General features: G+C 44.3%; 3 protein-coding genes and 1 pseudogene across 11 annotated transcripts in view; 3 read left to right on the plus strand and 1 right to left on the minus strand.

Annotated features, from left to right (window-relative positions):
- LOC124991706 (immunoglobulin lambda-1 light chain-like) overlaps positions 1-19,882 on the plus strand; it is a 1,192,366-nt gene that overhangs the window by 325,193 nt on the left and 847,291 nt on the right. The window lies entirely within an intron of this gene.
- LOC124991707 (immunoglobulin lambda-1 light chain-like) overlaps positions 1-19,882 on the plus strand; it is a 1,154,667-nt gene that overhangs the window by 283,035 nt on the left and 851,750 nt on the right. The window lies entirely within an intron of this gene.
- Positions 1-19,882, plus strand: part of LOC124991709 (immunoglobulin lambda-1 light chain-like) — a 981,515-nt gene that overhangs the window by 105,368 nt on the left and 856,265 nt on the right. The gene's annotated exons all lie outside the window — the stretch shown is intronic.
- The window catches only part of LOC124990491 (zinc finger protein 264-like), a 264,954-nt pseudogene continuing 256,680 nt past the window's right edge, over positions 11,609-19,882 (minus strand).

The following is a 19,882-nucleotide window of genomic DNA, read 5'->3' on the forward strand; positions in this document are numbered from 1 at the left end:
TTACTGCATGAAGAATAATGCACAAATTATCCACAAATCAGATTTTTCTCTTGAAATATTATCACATTTTTTAATTGGGTTTTAATTCTTGTGAAATTTAGAGTCTTTATGATCATTGTTGTGAATAAATGAAGTAAAAAATGAATACTACTTATTTCTCTTTGTTCAAATTGGTGTCTGAGTCTTTATTTTGCACTTAATTGTTGAGTTACCATGAGTAGTGAGGACAGATGCTGGTGATACCAACTGGATTACAAAGGACTTTTAGACACATAGGAGATTCTGGCAGGTGGAGTGAGGTGTGTAAAGCAGGAGGCATCCAAGATGACCTCAGAGGTTCTCCTTTGAGGCTTGTTTGCTCAGGGAGCCTGATAGAAGGTCGTGATGGGTGGATTTGTGGCATATTAGATGATCCCTAGGATGGGCAGGCCATACCACTGGCAACTACCTGATTGTGGAAGTGGCTCTGGGGCTGTCTCCTATGGCATCCCCATGGTTGACCTGTACCTGGTTGGGAATAGAAGTTGCTGGCCATGTCTCTGGGCCTGGCATGCAGCATAGGGAGAACCTGTCTGTGCAGAGGGGAGCATTTGGTGAAGGGCCAGTGGGAGGTGAAAACATGAAGGTGAGTGGGGAAGGGTAGTGGGAAAGAAGGGTCCCTGCAGCAGGAGAGAGGAGACTGGGGATATTGCAGAAAAGGAACTGAAGCAGGAAGGACTAGGCTCCAATTCTCTTGCATTTTTATCTAGCCCAGACCAAAATCTCTGGGGCCCCCTTTCACTCAATCATGATCCCATCCTAGCATCCACTTGGGATGACTTTAACAAGGTCATTCCTATCCAAAGGGCAATGAATACTGCTAATTGGGCCCACTGATCTAGGTGGTCTCAGCCCTACAGGTGGAGAGGTGTGTTTGTGTATGTGTTTCCTTCTGGAAACCTCACACGTTCCTCCCTCTGTTATGGTCACTCTCATTATGCAGTGAATGTGTGTTGAGGCTATGGACCACTTTTCATCTTAATATTGGACCAAGGACTCTTTCTTTTTTTTCTCTTTTTTTGTAGGGGGAGGGACCAGGGATTGAACCCAGGGGCACTAGACCACTGAGCCACATCCCCAGCCCTATTATGTGTTTTATTAAGAGACAGGGTCTCACTAAGTTGCTTAGTGTCTCACTTTTGCTAAGATTGACTTTGAACTCTCGATCCTCCTGCCTCAACCTGCCAAGACACAGGGATTACAGATGTGTGCCACTGTACCTGGAATGCCCAGGTCTCTTGTGCCCAGGAAGATGAGGAAATAATCAGTAACTCTTTGCTTCAGGACATTCCTGAAAGCAATTGTCCACAAGGAGTTGCTCTGAGATAACACTTTTCACCTGGGCAAACTGTTCAGTTATCAAACAAATAATTAGTAATCAAGACTCAATAATCATCTCACAATATCCTCTGACCCTTTGCTATTGTGGCACAGATGTGACCTCATTTTAGTTTGTTCCTTCCTTTTGAGACATACATAAATCCACTCAAGTACAGAATCCAAACTTTACTAATAACTTCCATTGTCATCCCTTTTCTGAGATCCCAGGATAATCATGTCTGGGATAATCTCCCTTACTGCTCATAGACTTGCTGTTGCTTTCTTGACAGGGGTACTGCAGTGTTAAGAAGCTGGCAGCTCATATCGTTCAAAATATTCTACTCAAGTCAAAATAGAGACAGGTGAGCCTGTAGAGGTTCAGAAACAAGGCCCAATCTCTCAGGAGTGTCAGGGCAGGGAAGAACTGGAAACATCCATCTGTGTGGCAGGTTCTTTACTTACACTGTGATCAGGGAAGGGAGAGCCCTCAGTCACCAGGCTGGTGGCAGATTTTTTTTTCTCACTTCCCTGTCTGCCTGTGTCACTGAGAGAATCATTGCCACTCCACTCCTGGCAGTATAGTCAACTTTGTCCCTAGTCTGGATCCCAGTGATGGTCAAGATGGGTATATTTCCTGAGTTGAGCCAGAGAATTGGTCAGGGATACCTGAATGGCTGCTACATGACCCTTGTCTGCATTCTGCTGATACCACTGTGCAAGATATATGCCAATGCTGTTGCACCCACAGATGATCCTAGCTGTCTGCTTTGGGACCACTGATTGGGCAAATGGCTGAGTGACTTCATAGGTGGCCATGGAGTCTGTGAGAAGAAAAAAAAATTAGTTGTATTCATGACTATGAAGGAACAGTTCCCAGAAGATCCTGCTCCTAGGCTTGGATGAACTTCATGGACCTGTTTTGCAACAGGGCACCACACCAATCAACCTCAGCACACGTGAATAGTGGGCTTACTCCAGGATGGAAACTTTGAACACAAGACACAACTACCCTGTTTCCTGGCAGTTGGAGACCCTCAGACTCACACAGCCCCCATCCTGCAGCAGGTTCCGGAGCATCCTGCCCACCACAGGCAGGACCTTGCTGAGCTGAGAGTCAGGGTCAGTTTGGTTCCAGAGACCTGGGCTGAGTGGATGGGTGAGAGCCCTGGAGAAGCACCTGTGCAGTGAAATAGTAGGCAGAGGAGGCGGGATGTCCAGTTCATGGTGAGTTTGCCCCAGTACTGCTTCCTGAGCCTTAGGCTGGGCTGGCTTCCTCCCAGGATATTTTCTCCACTTGATGGAAATTGTTGCCATTATATAGATCAACCTGCATTCTGGGCTGCTCCTGGAGGAGCTTTGTTTTGTCTAGAGCAGGGCTCAGCCCTGAGGACACAGACAATGGTGGAGTAGACTTCTAGCCCAAACTCAATCCAAGGGATGCTCCCACCAGTTGCTCACAGTCGGGGTGATGTCTACATATTCTTGCCTTGCCTCTTCTGTCCCATTCGTGCAAAGCTTAGGGGCAACGGTCTCTGTATTTTATATGCAGCCTGAAATCCTGACCCTGGGTTGCTCCTGCTCCTGTTCAGCAGGTAACTTGAAAAACAGTGCTGTTTTGTGATTATCCTGAAGTGAAGTCCATGTCCCTTCCCATGATTAATCTTGGCTCAGGATGAAGGTGACTAATTTTGATCTGACTGCTTTGGTGTGTCCTGTTCATAATTATTCTACCAGAGTTTAAATGTTAAGGAGTCCTAACTGAACATTAGAGGTTCTTTCACAGAACCCGGTGTGGTGACTCTCTTTTCCCTGCCCTTCCTGTGACAGCAAGAGACTTAAACAGGTTCAGGCTCCTATCAAAGATCACACAGATCATCAGTGGAAATCCAGAATAAAAATCCTATAATGCTAAGTGTACAGGGAATGTTTAAAGATGTATGAAGTGCTGTACATTTTTTTCCCTTGGCTCTGAAAAATTGTGGCAGGTCCTAAGTTCTGTCTCAATATCCCAGTGTGCGCCAAGAGCCAGGGTGATGTCAGGTGATGATAGAAATATTCATGCAGAAGAGTCAAAGGGTCTGCAAACTCCAGAAACTCCTCATGTAAGTGGTTAGTATAATTAAGAGGTCTTCGTTTGCTGGGGAAAATATATCAAGTGAGAAACGACTTATGTTAAGCATGGGGGTACAGATTTGTAACCCTAGCTACTAGGAAGGCTGAGCTAGGGAACTCACAGTTTCATGGCAAGCCTAATCAACTTCTCCAGGCCCTGTCTCAAGAATAACACCAACAAAACACACACACATGCATTCACACACACACACACACACACACACACACACACACACAAGCAAAAAATAAAAAAATAAAACAGAAGACTGAAAATGATGCTTAGTGGTAGAGCCATATTGAATCCGTCAGTAATACCACAAAAACCAATCAAACATAATTAAGCCAATACAAGGTTAATGAGCAAGTATTTTATGCCTCACACTGAGAAATCAAAATGAAAATTTAGCAGCTGCTTCTGAGACAATAACAAGTATAAACAAGTGTAGAGCAAATGGTGGAGGAGCTTCCTAAGAATGAGAAGCCGTGGTGTCTGGCTGTTCAGGCAGCAGTCCAATTAGAGTGAAGACAAGTAGGACTCTGGTGATCACAGGGAGTATGGTTGTTTATGGCAACAGAGTTTTAAGACAAATGGATAGACCAGGGAAACAAAGAGATTGATATACACCAGAGAAAGGCACACCTCCAGGTCAGATCTGACAGACATGGAACCAGCAGAGTTGTGTATGGCAAGGACATTGGTACTATAGGAAAGGTCACTTTTACCTCCATAGCTCAGTCACTAACACTCCTGATGTTAGAATCCTTGGGAAAACCTGACTACCCCATCCTCAGTGGTCAGTTGGGTCTCTGCTGTCCCCTGGTGGTTTCTCCACACTGAACTATTTTCTTAGTCTACACATGTCCCAGAAAATTCTACACAGATCTATGATTTCCTGATCTAAGCAGTGCAGGTCTTCTTCCTGTTCGTCACTGCCTGCCACAAGATTAAGAAGGGGCCCAGAGGAGCCATGGAAACAGGAATACACTCATTTGGAGGAGGATTAGCTGGGTCCACCTGAGGCATCCAGGCACCCGTCTCTGGGGTGCTGAGTGATCATGATTGTGTTACTGAGGCTTAGAAAAGTGAGGAACAAGACTCAGAGATTGACTTCAAATGGTGGCAGCTGTGGATGCAAAATGACTGTGCAGTAGTATTGTTGCTGCCACTTAATGAAGATTTATTCAGACCAACTCTAGTCTGGTACAATTTCCATACTTGGAATATGCAGGCTTTCCCATCCTGCAGGAAGGGTTGTTCTTTAGAAACACTGGAGTTTTGGACTCTGCAGACAGTCCCTTGTGCATCATCCTCTTTCTTCATTTAAATTTATAGGCTTTTCACCATTTTATCAAATCATGTTTGACAATTGGTGCAGTGCTGGTTTATGGGACGTACTATGGTTCAGATATTAGGTGCCCCCCAAAAGCTCATGTGGGAGACAATGCATGAGACGTTAGAGATGAAATTATTGGATTACAAGAGCCTTAACTCAATAAGTGAGTTAATCCCCTGATAGGGATTGAGTGGTAATGGTAGGCAAGTAGTGCGTGGCTGGTGGAGGTGGGTTCCTGGGTGCATGCCTTTGGGGTATATACGTCTTTGTTCAGGAGATATCTTTCTCTGCTTCATGATCATGTCTGAACTGCTTTCTTCTTTCATGATGTTCTCCCTTTCCTCAAACTCCAAGTAATGGTGTTAGCTGTCTATGGACCAAGGCCCCTAAAACCATGAGAACCTAAATACATTTTTTCTCCTCAATAGTTTTTGCCTGGTGATTTGGTTGCAGCAGTAATGAAGCTAACTAAAACAGACATTTATTTAAAAATAAAAGTCTTGTGATGGATATCTTCCCAGGGAAACTTTTCTCTTCTGCCTGACAGAGATCAAGTGTGTGCTGGACACTTCCTCTTGAATATGAGCATCACAGGTGGAGCTGTAAGAGTCATCCTAAGGTCTTAAGATCACATGAATCCAGAATTTTGAGAAGTGAGGTCACTGGTGATGGAAAATAACTGCTAAGTTGGAGGTCCCTGCAAAGTCTGTACTATCCCAGCATCCAGGAAACACAGATTGTCCATATTCTGGAAGTATTCCAGTGGTTTCCCATACTTTTCCTTATTAAGCTGAATGCATTTCCTCTGCTGTATCTCTGGATTTCCTGTGTAGCTGGAGATCTACATGCCCCTTGTCCTGATCATCACTCTGTTGATTGAACCCTATTCAGGGTTAATGCCTGTGTATCAGTTTAACCATCTTGTAGGCCACCAGATTTCTCTTCATGTCATCTGTAAGAATTGGGCACACACTAGTGGTTGGAAAGGCATGTGCCACAAGTAACTGATTTTCTCTCTCCGGAAAGGTGGAACCCCTTCAGGAGCCAATGGTTGATGGAGCATCAGATGTCCAGATGTTAGGACTGTTCTTCCTGAGACTTTATTCCCCAGGAAGACCAAGATTTTGTTATAAGGATTGTGTCTAATTGAGCTGGTTGGAATAGGTACTTGCAGTAATACACTCTCGGACTCTCCCAAATCATGATACTTGTATCATAAACTTTCTACTTACTTGAAATGGCAAGTATATAGGAATATTTGGTGAGACATATGCACTCAGATAATAGAAAATAAACCACAAGAATATTCCTGTCCTCATATTAGCAAAAATGAATAGGATCTAGTGATTTTTAGCATTCGGTCCCATCTTTCACAAAACAAATGGCACAATATTATATAATAAACTTCCACCAAAAACAAAACGGAAGTATTGATGGTGAATCATGTTTCTCAAAGGAGCAAATTTGCACTGGGAGTGTTGCTCCAATGCAAGCATCAGGAGTGAAGAGTGTGGCCTAGTGTTTGAGTCCTAGAGCAGGAAATTGAGCAGCAGGTGCAGGCAGAGGTGTCATGTTGCAGTTTGGTGGCCCTGGGTCCACAGGACTCCACAACATAACACTAAGTCATGATGGGAACAAGAAAATTGTGTTTATGTTTTGACCTAAGAGAATCCCAAAGTAGACCCAATGGGGTATTGTAACAAGGTCATGGCATTTATGATGAACATAATGAACAGATATATTTTTTCTAAAGGTTTATTGATGTGCTTGCCTACACCTAAGAGCCATGTGTGCTCATATTGTGAGTGGGGGATGGATTTAACCCAGGGATACTTAATCAATGAGCCACAAACCCAGTACGTTCAATTTTTTTTTTTTTGAGACTGTTTCTCACTATTTTGCTTTGAGCCTCGCTAAGTTGCTGAGGCTGGTTTTAAACTTGTGATCCTTCAGCTTCAGTATCCTGAGGTTCTGGGATAACAGGTGTGAACTACTATGCCTGGCTCTGTGTGCTCTTTGTTCTCACCTGAAGTAGGCACATATTGTTCTCAGACAGAACTGGTCTGAGTAGATTGTCATATCTCATTCTGTGCACACAATCCTACTGTGCTCACCATACTTTGTCTTTCTCAAGAGCAAGTTATCAATTACAGAAAGTCTAAGAATGGGGCCTTCATTTGCTATATTCTGTGTAGAAAGGGAGAAAAGGGACAGTCTTATGCACAGACCAGGCTCTATGGAGATGTTTTCCATCCCAAGAACCTCTGACCTAGGCTCTACAAGATTCTAGAATAAAATGACAGGATTTCAGATTTAAAATGCAACTATTTCTGTGAAAGAACCACATTTATAAGAGATACTATACTCTACTGTAGTGTGGGTGACACTAAAGAAAGTGAGTGAGCAAGTCAAGACCACGGTCTCAGTCTTCACTCAGAGGGCACGTGACAGTGAGAGTCAGACCTGAGTGGGTTGTTTCCTAGTTGATGTCTGCATCTGTCTGTGATACTGCATGTCAACTGAAAACTGTTTTCACTGTCATGATAGGTGGTACATTAATATTCAGCCTCATCCAAAGCCTGCAGTCCACTGATGGTCAGGATGGATATTTCCTGAGTTGGAGCCAGAGACTCTGTCAGGGATTCCTGAGGGCTGTTGCTATCCCGGTAAATGACCAGCATAGGTGCCTGTGATGGCTTCTGTTGGTACCAAGATACATATTTAATCCCCAATTTTTCTGCAGAGTATGTGATCAAGGCTGTCTGGCTTGAAGTAAGTGAAACTGAACGTGTCTGATTCAGCTCTTAGGAGGCCACAGACCCTGCAAGGAAAGAAGTAGAGTTGAGAAAGACAATGAGGGTATCCACCAGGAGATTCAATGCCTGGCTGGTGTGGGTGAGCTCTAGGGATTCTCTGGGCCCTCAGGGGATCCCCTCTGGATCCAACGTCCATGAACTTGAATACATAAGCAAAATGCCTCTCTATCCTGGCAGCTGTCGCCCCTCAGTGAGCCCCAGTGTGGGGATTTCACACTATAGCACCTGCTCTAACATCAGGCTCCTGAGCATCCTTCCCACCACAAGAGGGCCCTGCTGAAGTCAGAGTCAGGGCAGATGGAGTCCCATATCCCTGGGCTGGGTGATTTGGTAGGAACCCTGTGGCAGCACCTGTGCTCTAAGTGAGGAGTCGAAGGAGAAGGAGGGTCCAGGCTATGGTGGAAGTGCACCTTATATTTCTTTCTGAATGACAGGTTGGGGTGGTTTCCTACCTGGATCTATTATTCTCTGGGTGGAGGGAGGTTCCCACTACACCATTCTTTCTGAGCTCAGAGTTGTTGCTCATGGAATTGGTGGTTTCCAGAGCAGGGTTCAGCCTCTAGGGATACAGAAAACAGAGGGGCAACCCCAAAAATTGTTCAGTTATTTATGTGGTCAGATGGAGCTGAGAAAGATTCCTTCATGTGTACCCTTTCTCCATCAGTCCTCCTCTGAATGCAGCAAATGTGTGGGTAGAATTGTTATCCCTATGCAGTTGACTCACAAACTTCTTGCCACTTCAATAGCTGTTTTTGGTGAGGAACTCTTCCTAGTGCACTCTTTTCTTCTGTGAATTTGCTCTAGGAGCAGGTATTTCTGTTCTTTATTTCAAGCAAACAATATAGTGTCTGGGACAGTACATCAATTTTGAAATCAGTATTTGTTGAACGTATGAAATAATTCAACTGAATGAAGAACACTTTATTCATTTACCACAAAGTATCCACTCGGAGCTATTTTGAACATATGCACCTACTTTTTTTGTGTTTTCTGTTTTATTCAGTACATAGGTGTGCTCAGTCTCTGATCGATATTGAAGCATGAGTTTCTTGATTGAAAGAAAAATAATTTTAAAACCTGATGGCATCATAACCGGTAAAGGAGCATGATTGTTTTCATTGACAAGTACTTTGGTATTGTCACTTGTGGTTGGAATTCTGTGTTTAATCTAAGATAGTATTGAGATAGCATAGAAGGTCTCTTGTCTGGAGAATAAAGTAAATGTGCCCATGATTTGAGAAGTTGAGTAGCATTTCAATATCTCCCCCTTGGAGACTGATATTATGACTATACAGAAATTCAATAAGAATATAAAATACTTGAACAACACTGGCAACCAACTTTGAACTAAATGAATTTGTGAAAATCTCACCTGCAATAGGAGAATACATATGATATTTTTCAAGTATCTATAGGACGCTTCCCAAGATTGTCAATATTCTGGGTCACATATCAAATATTAATAAGCTCAATTACATGCATACTTAGATAATCAAATTGAATTAATAACTGAAGAAATTTGCAAAATCACCCATCAATTGGAAATAAAAATGTAGACCTTCACATAATTTGTAGGTTACAATCTAATCATGGTTTCTTTATCCATTCATCTGTTGAAGGGCATCTAGTTTGGTTCCACAATCTAGCTATTGTGAATTGAGCTGCTTAAATGTTGATGTGGCTGCGTTACTGTAGTAAGTTTATTTTAAGTCCTTTGGATATAAATCAAGGAGTGGTGTGGTATATACTCAATGGAATATTATTTAGCCATAAAGAAGAATAATATTATGGCATTTGCAGATAAATGGATGGAGAATATCATGGTAAGTGAAATAAGCCAATCCCAAAAAAACAAAGACTGAATGTTTTCCTGATAAGTGGATGATGATATGTAATGGGGGTGAAGGGTGGGGGTGAGAGAAGAATGGAGGACCTTTAGATTATGTAGAGGGAAATAAGAGGGAGGGTGTATGAAAAATGGTGGAATGAGACAGATATCATTAACCTATATACATGTATGATTACACGAATGGTATGAATCAACTGCGTGCACAACTGTAGAAACAAAAAGATGTACCCCATTTGTGTACCATGAATCAAAATGCAGTCTGTAAAAATTAAAAAAAATAATTAAAAAATATATAATCCCCATATATATATTAGAACATTTCAAATTTTTTAAATAGAAAACCACAATATGCAATATTTAGGAAATACATCTTCATCAATGGAGGGAAACATATACCTGTAAATCTTAAGATTGCAGTGAGGATCTGAAGTATGTTATCTGGATAGATAGACTGCAGATCTTCTCCCACGATGAATATGGACAGAGAGTCCTTCATAGTCTTTCAAACAACATGTTTATGCAAGGGCTGTCCCACCGTGAATGAAGACACCTTGGCTTACCTGTCTGCCTTCTGTGTTCACCTCCATCTTCGAGGCCCCACTTCCTCAATTTGACTCAGCATTTGTGTGCCTCATTTTGCCTCAGTTCTAACATCAAGATCTAGAACTTGGAGACTAGTGGGGAAAAAGTGATGGGAAAACTGATGCCATACGTTTTCAAAATATTTTATTTTTTATGCTGTGTAGAAGGTACAAATGACCATTATATTGTATACTTGATTTTTGTATGCTTGAAACTTTTCTAAGTTAAAAATGGTGAGGAACACAGAAAAATCATATTGATTCCAATTGTTCTGAAAGAAATGAGTACAAGCCATTAGGAGGAGAATTACTTGTTTTGCTTTGTTTTTAACTTTGCATTTTTAACTTAATTTATTTTTAGTAGATCTTTGTTTATAGTTACACTTAGAAGTTTGGTTTGTCCTGACACACTCATGCATGCCTAGAACTTGATTTCAGTTTATGATGCCTCCTTTTCCCTTCCTTCCTCCCTCCCCTCTCCCATCCTTCTTCTTCGGCTCTATTTGACTTTCTTTCTCCCATCTGTTAATTTGTATTTGTTTGGTTCTTTATATTATCCTATCCTTCCCTCCATCTTTCCCTTATTGTACTCTACTTTCCCCAGATGAGAGAAAATATTTGACCTTTGAGTTTCTTACTTTGGCTTATTTCACTTGCTTGACACTCTCCATTTCCACCCACTCTACCAGCAGACTCCATGATTTCTTTCTTTTTTATGCATGACTAGAACTCATTTGTGTTCCACACCACACTTTCTTGATTCATTCTTGATTCATTCATCTATTGATGGGCATCTGAGTTGAATTCATAATTTAGCTACTGTGAACTGTGTGGCTACATTCAAATGGCTGTATGGACATAGAGTGCCAAAAATGTATTTTGAAAAGAAAGACAGCATTTTAAACAACTGATGAAGGGAAACTGGATAGCTACATGTAGAAAAATGAAAACAAACCCCTCTCTCTACTCCTGCCTCTTTTCGATCCTTGGGGAAAACCCCAAAGATTGGGATAGCTGGGTCATCTATTGGTTCCATTCCTAGACTTCTGAGGAATCTCCATGCTGCTTTTCAGAGTGGTTGTATTAGTCTGCAGTACCACCAACAATGTACTCATGTACCTATTTCCCCACAATCTCAACAGCATTTATTGTTGTTTGTATTCTTTTTTTTAACTGTTCAGATTTAATTTCTATGAAAAGGCTACCAAGATTTTTTTTGTAATATTGAAAAACTTATCCCAAAATGAATATAGAAAGTTAAAGGAACAAGAAATGCTAATGAGTTTTAAATAAGAATAATCACTTACCCAGTTTGAAGAATTACCAGTCAGCTACACTAATCAATACACAGAAACCAAGAAAATGTCCACAAGTTAGGTTTTTAAAACAACATAAAGAATCAGGAGAAAGGGCACATGCCATTAATCCAAGCTACTGGGATCCAGGAGGATCACAAGTTGAAAACCACCATGGGTAATTTAGCAAAACCCTGATAGAAAACTTCACACAAAAAAAAAAATGAAAAGAAAAGAATGAAAGAAAGAAAGAAAGAAAAAAGGACTTCCCACACTCCCTGCACTCCTAGGGCTCCTTCCCAGTGTGAGTCTGCTGGTGCCACCAGAGGTACGACCTGTGCTTGACGACCTGGCCATGCTGAAAACACTCATAGGGATTCTCCCCATCCTGGAGCACATAGTGTCTCAGGAAACCTCCCCTATGCCGCAAGACCTGCCCACACTCAGTGCACACAAAGGATTTCTCTCCAGTGTGTCTCCTGCTATGCAAGAAAAAATTGGAGCAGTGAGTGAAGGCCTTTCCACATTCACAGCACTTATAAGGTTTCTCCCTGCTGTGGATGTGCAGGCGCTGGGTGAGGTAGGATCTGTGGTTGAAGGCCTTCCCGCACTCCAGGCACTCCTAGGACCTCTCCCCCGTGTGGTTCATCTGGTGCTGGAGGAGTTGCGTGCTCTTAATGAAGGTCTTCCCACACTCTGTGCACTCATAGAGTTTCACTCCAGAGTGGATTTTCTCGTGTCCAGCAAGGAGGTGTTTCCTGTTAAACACTTTCCCACATTCCTTACATTTGGAGATATTTTCCTCCTTATCCTGTACAATCCTTGAACCTGAGTCCTCAGCTGCCCCTAAACTACCATGTCCAGGGATAATTGTCCCAGGAAGCTTTTCCTGCAGCTCTATGCCTGGTCTCAAGTGTCCCTCCTGCACTGCAGATGGCACATCCTGACACCTGGCTTGCACCAGCTGGGAGCACCCTGCAGCCCCTTGTGTTAACAGTCCCTGGAGGAGGGCACCCTCAGACAAAGTTGGCTCACAAGTAGTAAGTTTGGTGGCTTTAGGTTTTCCACTGTCACCTGGACAGGTACTCTGGGAGAGGTCTATCATCACAGAACATAGCTGCTGCCCATTCTCCAGTGTCCTGACCCGCGGGACATCAACGCAGGACAGCAACCCTAAGAGAGAAGGAATGAAGAGACAAGAGACACAGGGAGTAACAGCAAGACAGGAATTCTGATCAAGCTGCAAATTTTTATTGTTCTCACAGGTATTTATGCTGAGGGAATGAGGGGTATGATGAGACACAGGCTGGTTGGATGTGTTTTTCTTTTGGGCTCCTGATAAGGTGCAAGTTCATGCCGGCGAGGAAGGTGAAATCCCAGAAGAGAAGCGGGGGCGGGCCATAGGCAGAACTATCAGCCAGGAGTGGGGAGGGGCACGCTCCGGGAATCTGTCAGCCGTCAGCTGCAGGGTGCCTGAGTCAGCTGCAGGGTGTTTGCGCAGGGGAGGCAACCGTAAAATGCTCCCTGGGCTCCTGCTTATCATAAAGGTCAGAACGTTCTCAGAATGAGAACTTCTTTTTGGTCCCTGACATTTCTCCCCTTTCTCATAAAAAATTATTGACCATATTCTGATAGCCATATTTTAAGGGGGTGATAGAGGCTATGTGGCGAGGTGGGGGCGTGGCCTGCCCGAACAGGTACAGAGCTGGAGTGACAATCCCTCGGGAACTGCGCCTGCCTTAGGTTGTCCATGACAGAGCAACATCCTTACCCGTCATTGGATAATGAGGCTCTAGCCCTCATTTCCTGTCTTAGGTTGGTATGAGCTCTCACGAATCTTACCCGTCATTGACTGTCCAGTTCAGCTCACAGGGGTGATGGTGTTTTAAGATCACCATTGCGATCCATCATCTCCAGTCGATGGTAATGAACCTGAATAGGTTTCGCCAGTATAGCCTCAATATGAGCTCTAAGAAAAGCCATGATCTTGTTGAATATCAAAGGACCTATAGATACGATAAGCAGCAAGCAAAGGAGGGGACCTTAGCAGGGTCCTCAAATCCTGCATGGCTGTGGGAGAGCAGTGAACAGGCAGCCATTATCCAGAGAAGCAATGGTGTGCAGTCACAGGGTTTGCCATTCAGGGGATTTTTCGCATAGATTGTCAACTGCATCTGTAAGAGAGGAAGATTCATCCTCAGGGGGAAGGTTTCCGTCCCTGTGTTGTGGTAAATCATTGACCTGTTTGACCAGGCGTTCTGGTAACCATATTAGGGCTGCTTGTTCTTGATCTAAAATGCAAGCTGAGCCTCATACCCAAATGAGGACGGGATCTGGGCCTTTCCATTTATTTGTTAAAGGATCACGCCACATAACAGATGGGCGAGCAGAATTAGAAGAGGGATGTCAATGTCTGTCTGCGGCCGAATGTCCTTCATTGTCTAGGGTAAGAAAGTTAAGAGCAAATAATGCATGATTAAGGCAATCCCTGGGAGTTGTAAATGCAAGGGAAGAGGCCTTAAGGCAGGTAAGCCAGCTTTTAAGGTGAGGTGTGCACATTCCACAATGCCTTGACCTTGAGGGTTATATGGAATTCCAGTAGTATGAGAGATTTGAAGAGTGGCACAAAACTGTTTGAACTTGGTACTGGTATATGCAGGGCCATTATCTGTCTTAATATGTGCTGACTTTCCCATTATAGAAAAGGCTGAGACAAGATGAGAAAGGACATCCTTGGTAGCTTCTCCAGAATGTGGTGATGCAAAAATAAAGCCACTAAAGGTATCTATGGAAACATGTATGTACTTTGTTTTTCCAAATTCAGGAAAGTGAGTAACATCCATCTGCCAAATCTGATTGGGCAGTAATCCTCGAGGGTTAACACCCAGATGTTGAATAGGAAGGAAGACAACGCAAGCAGGACACACTTTTACAATTTCCCTTGCTTGTTGCCTGGTAATTTTGCAAAGTAACCGAAGGCTCTGAGAATTTAAGTGGTGAAGGCTATGTAAATCTGTGGCCTCTTGGATGGATCCAATAAGAACTGGGAAAAGGGACTGAGTGGCTGCATCAGCCTGAGCATTACCCCGTGATAGGGGACTGGGAAGATCAGAATGTGCTCTAATGTGTCCTAAGAAAAATGGATGTTTTCTAGCCTGAATTAGTTGTTGTAGCTGGTTAAACAAAAAGGCTGCGTTGGAGGAAGCCTTAATGGCGGGTGAAATCTCCAATAGGGGCACAGAATGGGCAAAGTAAGCACTGTCTGTATAAATATTAACAGGTTTATCAAAAAATGTCATAAAGAGTTGTGTTATAGCAAACAATTCTACAAGCTGTGCTGATGGATATGCAGTGTCAAAGGTGGTAGGCTGATTATCAACAACAAAGGCTGCACGGCCGTTGCTGGAGCCATCTGTAAAATCAGTAAGGGCTTGTGGAATAGGAGCCTTCCGAGTAACCCGAGGAAAAATAAATGGATGTAATTGAGCAAAATGCAAAAGGGGGTCATTGGGAAGGTGGTTATCAATAGTTCCCAGAAAGCCTGATAGGGCAATACCCCATTCATCCCTTGTCTGTAGTAAAAATTGGGTCTGACCCTTAGTTTATGGAATCAAAATGCTATCAGGGTCTTTGCCAAAATGTTGTCAAGAAAGCAGGTGACCTTTAATAATGATAGAAGCTACCTGAGCAGGATAGACAGCAATAACTTTAGAGGATGTGGCAGGCAAATGAACCCAAAGCAAGGGGCAAGCTTTATTTTTAAAATGTGGATCCCACTGCCAGAATAGTCCCGTGGGTGTATGAGGGGTGTGTAATATAACCAAAACCAAAGGAAGGTTATAAGACATTTGTGTAACAAATTGTTGAGCAATGGCTTCTATGACTTGAATTAATGCTTGCCGCGCCTCGGGAGTAAGCTCTCGAGGAGAAGAGGGGTCAGAATCTCCCCTTAAAATATCATTAAGAGGCAAAAGCACATAGGTAGGTAGTTTTAAATATGGTCTTAGCCATTGGATATCCCCTAGTAATTTTTGGAAATCGTTAAGAGTGTGGAGATGGTCCACACGCAATTGTATATTAGGGATTTGAATTTGATTAGTTTGAAGTTTGAGGCCCAAGTAGGTGTAGGGGTCCTGTGTCTGAACCTTATCAGGGGCTATCTGAAGTCCCAAGGCAGTGAGGGCCTTATAGAGATCCAAATAACAATTGTTAAGATCATAGGTATTAGGTGCAGCGATTAACAAATCATCCATATAATGTAATATATAAACTTGTGGCCACTGCTCTCTCACAGGGTCTACTGCTTGAGCAACATATTTTTGGCAAAGACTAGGGTTGTTAGCCATACCCTTGGGAAGGACCTTCCATTGAAATCTTTGCATAGGGCCCTGAAAATTGATGCGGGGGAGGCTGAAAGCAAAATAGGGTCTGTCCTCAGGATGTAAAGGAATAGTAAAAAAGCAATCTTTTAAGTCGATGACCATTTTTTAATAGTCCTTAGGAATAGCTACCAGTGTAGGGATGCCTGGCTGTAGTGCCCCCATCGGGCGCATAACCTTATTGATAGCGCGCAATTCCTGTAAAAGGCGCCATTTGCCTGATTTCTTCTTAATAACAAAAATAGGAGTGTTCCAGGGTGAGGTTGAGGGTTCCACATGGCCGGCTGTCAACTGTTCCTGTACTAACATGGAGGCAGCCTCTAATTTTTCTTGGGTAAGGGGCCACTGATCCACCCACACAGGAGTTTGAGTTTCCCAAATAATTTTGTCTGCATGGGGTACAGGAGGGTCAGGGACCGACACTAAAAATCCAAATACCCAAGTCCAAATTTGTCTGTTTTTTGTATGGGCTGTACAGGCTCAACCTGTCCTTGTCCTAGCCTCCCAAAGCCTGTACCAGGGATAAAGCCCATACGAAGCATTTGATGAGTGACTAAAGAGTCAGGACTAGCAAGAATAACTTTCATTTGGCTTAGAATGTCTCATCCCCAAAGGTTGACAGGGAGATCAGGAACAATGAAGTGGGTAACAGTTCCTTTATTTCCTGTATTATCTTTTGTGTCAGTCCAATTGAGTGCCCTGGAGCTAACTAAGGGGTTTTTTGATTGCCCTATTCCTTTAAGGTTAGTTAGTGATGAGGTGAGGGGCCATTCTGATGGCCAATATTTTTGAGAAATAACTGTGGTGTCCGCACCAGTATCTAGGATCCCTTGGAATTTCTTTCCTTCAATAAATAAGGTAAGAGTGGGTCTTTTTTGGGAGATAGGTTGGACCCAATACACATCAGAGGAACCTAAAGAGGCCATGTTTCATGGTGAATATTGGGCGGCAGGAGTGTTTCCTGAATTGAGGGGAAGAAGTATTAATTATGCAATTCTTGTTCCTGCAGGGATGGCACTATTCCGTTAATAGCTGTGGCCAGTAATTTAATTTCTCCAGTGTAATCATTATCAATGATGCCAGGGAAGACCTGAACACCTTGTAAGGTGGTAGAAGCTCTCCCAAGAATAAGAGCACACATATGAGGTGGAGGGGGGCCTACAACCCCAGTGGGTATCGTTTGGTGTCCTTGCATAGAGTGTAATATTGTATCGGTGGAGGCACAGAGGTCCAATCCTGCGCTGCCTGGGGTAGTGCGTTGGAGGGAGGTGATTGTGGAGAAGGACAGGGGGCCTGGATTGGGTTGGGAGTCTGAGAGGGAACAAACCTTATTGCCCCTGGGTTTGTTCTGGGGGCGGTCGGGGCCAGGGGCTGGCACCGAGAGGAGTTTCCCGAGAAGTTAGAGGGAATAGTCTGTTCAAGGGCATTGTTCTTGGATCTACACTCCTTGGCCCAGTGGCGACCTTTACCGCATTTAGGGCAAAGGGTGAGCGGAGGTGGTTTAGCCCCTGTTTGAAGAGATATGGGTCCTTGACCCAGTCTCCCTGTTGGGCACTCTCGCGCAAAATGGCCAGGTTGTTTGCAAGTAAAGCAAGTACTTGGGGCCAAGGTTGTGAAGGGCCTTGGTGAAGGCGGCGCCAATGGCGAGACCCATGGCATGGGCCATTCCTACCCTGGCACACAGCCTAATGAAGTCAGAAAGGTCCCCTTTATCTTTATGAGGCCGAAGAACATCTTGACAAATTGGGTTGGCATTTTCAAAGGCAAGATATTTTACAAAGGAACTCTCGCTTTCACTTGGTCCAAGTAAGTGCTCCGCAGCTAGATTAAGCCGGGCAACAAAGTCACTGTAAGGCTCGTCAGGACCCTGACGAATTTTTGCTAGGGAGGTGGTGGCTGAGCCCTTTTGAGGGAGCCATCTCCAAGCATGCAAACCAGCAGTTTGAACCTGTGCTAGGAGCCCAGTAGGGAAGCACGCCTGTTTAGGGTTAGTATTAAATGGCGCATTACCCACTAGTTTAACATGGTCCAGGACTTAGAGGAAGCCTTGGTTGAATTTTTTTTGGGCAGTTTCCCGACAGTATTCCCTAAAGTCTGCGTTCCACAACAGGAAGTGACCCGCACTGAGGGTGGCTCGGGCCAAAAATTTCCAATCATTAGGGGTGAGCCATTGTGTACTATGGTTCTCTAGCAAGGCCAGTGTATAAGGTGCAGTGGGGCCATACTGAGCACAAGCCTTTTTAAGTCTTTCAAGAAAGCGGAGGCTCAGGCTTTTATAAGAACCAAGGGCTCCACTCTGTCCAGAGGTGGGCTCCTCCTCATCCCTGATTCCTGGTCCTCCTCTTGTTCTCCCTCTGGTTCTACCTCTTGTTCCTCCCCTGATTCCTTTTCCTGACCTCCTTCTAGACCCTCTGCCTCAGTCTGTGCGAGCTGATCTGCTTGACTGCGAGTAACTGGAAAGGCAAGAACAGGCTGACCACGCAGTTTCACCTTACGAGTATTAAGGGGTTTTGGGCCAGTTTGTGTTAACTCTGTGCCCAAGGCTAGTGAGCGAAGTTCGGCATCAAGGGCTTTTAGTTCTTTTAAAAGTTGGATTTGTTCCTGCCTATGTTGGAAAGACTTGCGTAAAGGGCTTAGATTAGGCAAGGGAAGTGGGGAAAAAATGTTTGGGGGGGCAGTAGGTCCCTGAAGGGCCGGAGTACGAAAGGCAGGGGGTGTATAAGAGGGAAGTGGATTTTTAAGAGGTGGCAGGTCTGGAAAATGGTATTGAGCCACTGCCTCCTCCAGGGTAGCCTCCTCCTCTGGGGTCACCTCATCATAGGGATTTAAAACCGGATAAATCTTAGGGGGATTTTTAGGGGACTCCTTTGGAAGGTGGGGTCTGGGAGGGTCCCAGGGTCCTGAGAAGGCTGAGTAGGGGGCATTTGAATACTAACGAAGGGCATGCCGAGGGGGGGCGAGAGGTAGATTGCATTGCCTGCTCCCAAATTTTTACAACTTTTAAAGTACCACTGTCAAAGTGTGAACTTTTAAGAATCTCATTAATTAAATTCCAATAAGAAAAGACAGTGACGGGCACCTTTTGAGGACCAAAAGTCTCATAATAATCTTTGAGGCAGTCTCCTACGCTGAGCCACCTTTTACCATCAATTGACCCCTCTAGGGGAAACCAAGGACACAAATCCTCTATGTATGAAAAGAATAATTTTAAGTCCTTTTTCTTAACACGCGCTCCCCGAATCTTGAGGGCCTCCTTGAGACCCGTCAGAAACAAATCATGTGACGAAACTGCTAGTGCCATGGTGTGTCACTCACCTTGTGCTGGCCTCACTCTCCTCCTGATTCTGACTCCTGGTCGCGTTTATCGAGGCGATCCCGAATCCCGCTTGGCCAAGGCTTCCACGAAGGGCAGCGTTCCCTTCTCAGGCAAAGGCTCCAATCAACCACATTGGGTGCCAACTGTCCCGACCCACGGGACATCAGTGCAGGATGGCAAACCTAAGAGAGAAGGAATGAAGAGACAAGAGACACAGGGAGTGACAGCAAGACAGGAATTCTGATCAAGCTGCAAATTTTTATTGTTCTCACGGGTATTTATGCTGAGGGAATGAGGGGTATGATGAGACACAGGCTGGTTGACTGTGTTTTTCTTTTGGGCTCCTGATAAGGTGCAAGTTCACGCGGCGAGAAGGTGAAATCCCAGAAGAGAAGCGGGGGCGGGCCATAGGCAGAACATTCAGCCGGAAGTGGGGAGGGGCGTGCTCCGGGAATCTGTCAGTCGTCAGCTGCAGGGTGCCTGAGTCAGCTGCAGGGTGTTTGCGCAGGGGAGGCAACTGCAAAATGCTCCCTGGGCTGCTGCTTATCATAAAGGTCATAACGTTCTCAGAATGAGAACTTCTTCTTGGTCCCTGACACTCCACCTGGAAAATCAGATCAGGGTTTGGAAGAGGATACCCCAGGGAAACCAAGAGCCCACAGTTTTCCAGCATCACCTCCTGTTACAAGGTTCTCTGAGTTGGGTCCAGCTACCCCCTCCTTCTGGGTGAAAATCACAGCCACATCCTCAAAGGTCACAGACCCCAATTCACACACCTTAACACCAGGGGCAGAATGTAACAGGTGACTCTGGTCCAAGGCCCAAGGGGAACCCTGACCCT

The sequence above is a fragment of the Sciurus carolinensis genome, chromosome 8, assembly GCF_902686445.1.
Source record: "Sciurus carolinensis chromosome 8, mSciCar1.2, whole genome shotgun sequence".
Lineage (NCBI taxonomy): Eukaryota > Metazoa > Chordata > Mammalia > Rodentia > Sciuridae > Sciurus > Sciurus carolinensis.